A 6,503-nucleotide genomic window follows, 5' to 3' on the forward strand; every position below is an offset into this window, starting at 1 on the left:
TAGCACCAGTGGACCACCACTCAAGTCTCAATGGATGAAATTCTGTTGCATAATTACCTTGAGCTAAAATGGTGATGCCAATGAGTGTTGAGCATTGTTTAATATTTGTAGGTAAGCCACTTTCTAAATGATAATTATTTCTTGTCAATCAGATTATAAACTTATTTGAAGTTGGTTCTATTCCATTTTTTTCTTTCAAGAATATCAAGCAAAATACATAGCACTAATATTTTAAAATTATCTACTTAAATTTCAGGATCAAAATAAGTACATTATTGTTTCTTATTAAGTATTCATTTGTATGGGAAGGCATAACCTTTTAATGAAATTTAATGTGGCAGCCTTAACAATCTGCATTATAGTCACAAAAGTATTTCCCTAAACAGATGGAATAGATGAGAATGTAGGTGTGCCCAGGTCCCAAACCAAGCTAAATGTTTTTAAAACTGTGTTGTTAAATTACATCACTGGTTCTATTAGTTGCTATTACTGAGTAACAAATTATACAATTTAGTAGCTTAAAACAACAGAAATTTATTATCTCATAGTTTTGGAGGGCCCAGAGTCTGGGTATGGAATAGATGGCACCTTTGCTCAGGATCTCACCAGGCTGAAACCAAGGTGTTGGTTGGCGGTTATGATATCATCTGAGGTACAAAGAGCCCTTCCAAACTTATTGGTTGTTGGCAGAGTTTGCTTTCTTACGGTTATGAGACTAAGGTCCCAGTTTTCTTGCTTATTGTTAGCCAAAAACCACTCCACTCCACTTTTTAGAGGCCGTCATGCCACATGGCCATCTCACATTATGTTTGCTTCTTTAAGGCTGGAAGGAGCACATCTCTACTGCATTGAATTGCTCTAAATCTGGAATCCCTCCACTGCTTCTTATCTCTTTAAAGGACTCACCTGAATAAATCAGGCTCACTCAAGACAATCTCCCTTTTGATTACTTAAAGTCAAGCCATTAAGGGCTTTAATGACTTCTGCAGAATCTCTTAATCTTTGCCATATAGCATAATCTAATCACAGGCGTGGCATGCTGTTTAATGGTAGAGTGAGTGTTCAGTCTCAACTGCACCAAAGGGGAGTGGGTTTTATGCACGGGTACACTAAAAAGCTGTAATTATAATCATGGGGATCTTCTTAGAATTCAGTTTGAACTGCACTGTTCAAACTTTAGTGTTATTTTCAAGAATTAGTCAGGGAGCATAGAATTATAAAAAGTAAAAAATGCAAACCAAAAAAACCCAAAAAACAAAAAAATGCAAAAAACCCCAGCAAGCCTATCGGAGGATCTAGAGAAGGCTCTCAGGTAATTGAAGGGTTTATTTGGACATGGAATTTTTTTAATATAAGTATAGTAAGATCAACTATTAAAACCAGGCTGGGGGCGGGGGAGGAGGTGGGCCGCAAAAAAAAAAAAACAAAAACAAAAACAGGCGGAGTCCATTGAGTGTGTGTGTTTCTTTTTTTTTTGTTTGTGGTTTTTTTTTTTTTTTTTTTTCTTTTTTTTTTTTTTTTTTCATTGAGTGTGTTCTTAACCACTGTATACCACCCTGGACTCCATGACATATAAAACTTAGTATGGTTCCTGTAACAGAGAAATTTCTCAGTAAATGTTACATCGGATTGTCTATTTACTGATGGATTAAAATGTGTTTTCTTTTTTGGCACCACTGCATGGTTTTGAAGGTTGGATGAGTAGCATTTTGTTAATGGAATGGTTAAGTATAAGCTGTGCTGTGTCATTGTAAATGGGCTTTGCAGAGAAATACAGAATGGTTCTTGTCCTTCAAAGAGTGTCAAGAGAAGTTGAACTGATTGCAAATTGACTGGGATTGAAACAATTTTATGTGAAAAAAATGACTTTATTCAGATAATTCTTATGAATCATTTCTTTGTATCATTTTTAGGGCATTGCACTGGATAGCAATCACATTTATTCTCAGGAATCTCCTCTGCACTTTTGACCTTTCATTATCTGACATTCATTTCATCGGTTAAAATGAGCTAGAAGCACAAAATTTGGGATATCATTTGGGAAAAAATATCTAGTGATTTGATGATATCTATGGTTTTCAAAAGCATCTATACAGAAAGAAAAAGAAACAGCTTATTATTTATAGTAGAGAAAGTTATAACTTTGTAGTATATTGTAATTCTACCCCAACTAACTCAGAGAAATTAGACAAATCTGACCTTTTGAGAAAATTGGAGAAAAAACATTATCTCTGAACCTCATTATATTACTAATGTCGTCATAATACCATGTGAAATATATTAAAGGATAATTTCTAAATTTAATTAAATACATGGGATATATTGTTAAAAATTTTATTCTGAATTTTATGTTGATTTTTAGATACATTAGATTTTTGTTGTTTTTAAAAGTGATAAAAATTATGTTTCCATTCTTTAATGTGATGAGGTAAAAGAACTATATATGTACCATATCACTCACTATATGTATTTTAAAATTGATGGATTAAGTCAAAGCACAGGGTTAGAGAAAAATGGAAGTTTGTTCAATTCAACTTTCTCTAGTCAGATTTTTACCTCATTAGTTCTTTTATACATCCATTGAAAGTCCTATAAAAGGGAGGGCAAAGTAGTTCAGATTAAGTATAGAATAAGTAAAGTATCCTATATTTGAAGATTGCTTCTTCCTTGCCATAACTTCTTAACTTCTATTTTACTTAAATTATGAAACCAAACTAAAATTGTTTTTTAGACATTTATTTGAACATTCCATAAAAATCATTTGCTTTCTGCAACTAAATTTACATTTTATATTTTTAATTATATTTCAAACTTTAATGATTATACCATTCCAAATTGAAAAAACAATTACTTGTTGATTTATATATTTAATTCCAAGACTGTACATAAAATAAATACCTCTTATTTATTTTAAGATAGTTATAGAAAGAACTTCTCTTGCTGTCACTGATATTTCAGTTAGAAATATGAAATTCAGGAGAAGTTCAATTTCGGATTTGTTTTTCCTCTTAATTTCTTCATTATTTTGAATTATGGAACAACTGAGATGCATATGGAGAGCACAGAAGTAAGAATATTCTTAAACTTCTTAAACAAATTAAAACTTTCAAAGTTCCTTACTTTGACCTTCCTGCAGTATACTTACTTCTTTCATCAACTGTGATTTCTTCTGACAATTTAATGTTCTTTGCCAAACCCTTTGTAAACCCATGGTGATATTTATCAGATGACTTGAGTTAGAAACCTTTTATTCTATTCCTACTACAGCCTCTGACTCTTTGAATGACCTTGAAAAATTAATATTCCTCCTACTATCTGTAATGGTAAAACACACACACAAAACTTTCAAAGGGATATTCTGAAGCTTGATTATAATTATAATTCATAATAAAGTCCACTGAGATATTTCAAGAAAAGGTATTGTACACAAAATATTATTATAAAATTCTCTAGAGTCTTCATTTGTAGGTTATTATTTACAGACTTCAACAGAATTATATTTCAGTTGTGCCTAGAGGGCCTCGGATGTGTTTCTGTCAACTAAAACTTTTATTCTCCATAAAAATTTTTTACTAAGCCATTGCTTCCTTGAAAAACAAATGGACCAATTCAAAATTGTTAAGTAACATACATGAATTTTAAATTTAATTTAAAGTATTAAGATATCTGAGATTGCAGAAATTATCTAATTCAAACCACCATACTTGTACACTTTGATAGGGTATTTAAAAAGAGTCACTCAAAGTCATTCAGCTGTATTTTTTCCTATTTCTGAATATGCAGTTTGGATTACAGAGTATAGTATCTAAACACCTGGGTTCTAGAGTGTCTGTAGCCAGATCTTTGCTTAATAACATGTAAGCTTTGTGATTTTGAACAACTATTTAAGTCCATATTTCAACATCCTCACTTATTTAATGGAGATACTAATAGAATGGAATGTTACATAGATGAGATAATACATATTAAAGTTTGGCACAAAATAAGTACTTGATAAATGTTAGCCTTTCCAATGGGGCTGGTCATAGTTTTATTCCTACATGTCAGTGGTCTTTTTTGATTAAAATTAGAGTGAGCTTCAGAGGGGTGAGTATTTTCATTCAGATTTTCTCTATGATATGGTTTATTGCCTGTCATAATTTTTACTCTGTTCATGTTTAAACTTCTCTTCAGCCCTTTCACGAAGGTGGCGCCGAAGGCGAAGAAGGAAGCCCCTGCCCCTCCCAAAGCCGAAGCCAAAGCAAAGGCTTTGAAAGCTAAGAAAGCGGTGCTGAGAGGCGTGCACAGTCACAAAAAAAGAGAAGATTCTGACGTCACCTACATTCCGACGACCCAAGACCCTGCGTCTCCAGAGGCAGCCCAAATATCCTCGAAAGAGCGCCCCCAGGAAACAAGCTTGATCACTTTGCCATCATCAAGTTCCCCTTAACTACTGAGTCAGCCATGAAGAAAATAGAAGACAACAGCACACTTGTGTTCATGTGGATGTCAAGGCCAATAAGCACCAGATCAAACAGGCTGTGAAGAAGCTCTATGACATTGATGTGGCCAAGGTCAACACCTTGAGCAGGCCTGATGGAGAGAAGAAAGCATATGTTCGACTGGCTCCTGACTATGATGCTTTGGATATTGCCAACAAAATTGGGATCATGTAAACTGAGTCCAGCCGGCTATAAATCTAAACATAAATTTTTTCACCATGAAATAAATAAATAAATAAATAAATAAATAAACAAACTTCTCTTCATTCTACGATCTCAACTTTCATATTCACGAATATAAATTATACTACTAAATCTGAAATTGCATCTAGTCATTTGTTAATAATAACAAGTATAAAATAATTAGTATTTATTGACCATGTATTATGTGCAAGGAATATTTCCAAGTACTTTACATTAATTATTTTGTTTCATTCTCAAAATACCAATGTTAGGTATTATTATCATTATTCCCATTTATAAATGAGAAACCTAAGGCTAATTGAGATTGGCCATGACCACTAAAGGTCTTATGGTACGGAGCAGAGTTTTATCTTGTATTATCTAACAATAAAGCCCATACTCAGAACCTTTACATTCTACCTTCTTATATTTCAATTGAAAGTCTATCACTTCAAAACTCACAATTTTCTTTCCAAACTGATCTCTTCCTAACATGTATATTTCTAGTATTACTGTAATTACTCCGACTAGAATTCATGATTATCTCCTATAACTTCTTTCTCTCTCATTTGGCACCAATTGCTTCTATTTTCCCTTTTAGTAGTTTTCTAGCTTAAAAATGTGTTCTCATGATTTACTCATTAATCTCTTTCTCCATGTTATTGTCACTGCCACTACCTTGGATGAAGCCTTTCTTAATACATGGCTAGATTACTTCCTTAAACCTCCAGGTATCTTTCCCAACTTCAGCTTTTCCAGATTATAGTCCAACTTGCCATTCACTAGCTATATGACATTGATAAGTTAATTTATCTTCCAGTGATTCAATTTTAAACTGTGGGTAATAATATCTACCTCCTAGAGTTGATCCAGATTTTAAAACCTAACACTGATGGATTTATATAATTTGACCTAACTATAACTTGGTCTAACACATTATAGTTTCCCAATTTATTTTAGCAGGCATGGTTTGTTTTTTATCTTCTGAATGTTTATAGTCAAGTCCTTATAATTCACTCAACCTAGAATATCTGTCCTTTCCCTTCCTGGTATCTAGTTTTTATGAGAGTTTTAAGTCCCAGCTTGGGCTCCATTTTCTCAAGGTCACTAGTTTTCCTTTTTTTCCCCTCTCTTTCCTTTAAAAAAGTACAGTGTGATCTCCTCCCACTTTGGTATCACTTATTTTGCGGTTAAATAGATATGAGGCTGATGAGTGTTCTTTGTTTCATACTTCCTCATTTAGATTGCATCTTGCATTTTATGCCTCACAGTACCTAGTTTAATGCTTCATATACAGATGGGCAGTTGGCATTTGGCAAACACTTGTTGAATCATTTTGACTCTTAGGTCAATTACCCAATTTATCTGTTGGGTTTGTAATGGAACCCAGTGGAAATTGTCATTTTTCTCTACAGCTACCATTCTTCCATTTTCTCATTGTGTTGTCATCATGAAGTTCGGATAGGAAAATTTCATCTCCAGCCATAAGAAAAGTTCTATTTTCCAAGACTAATGAAAATGATTATATTCTCATTGCCCCCAGTGATTGTGTGAATCAATGAATCAGTATATTGGGCTGAAGCTACTCAGTGCATGGTAATCAACTGGGTTTCCATGAGAGTAAACCCAGGTCTTTTGTGTATGATTTAGATCAGTAATTTTAAAACTTGGTATGCATCAGAATCATCTGGCAGGTTTGTTAAAATACAGATTTCTGTGCCTCATCCCCAGAATTTCTGGGGTCATAGGTTGGACCCAATTATTAATCTACTGGTTGGAAGAAGACAATACTTTGAGAACCACTATTACAACCTTGTCACCCAAAGTGTGGTCCACACA

General features: G+C 33.5%; 1 pseudogene; it reads left to right on the forward strand.

The window, feature by feature from the left end:
* Positions 1–1,262: 1,262 nt before the first annotated feature.
* LOC111097259 lies at positions 1,263–4,655 on the forward strand (annotated as a pseudogene).
* Positions 4,656–6,503: the final 1,848 nt, after the last annotated feature.

This window comes from Canis lupus, chromosome 8 (assembly GCF_011100685.1).
Source record: "Canis lupus familiaris isolate Mischka breed German Shepherd chromosome 8, alternate assembly UU_Cfam_GSD_1.0, whole genome shotgun sequence".
Taxonomy (NCBI): domain Eukaryota; kingdom Metazoa; phylum Chordata; class Mammalia; order Carnivora; family Canidae; genus Canis; species Canis lupus.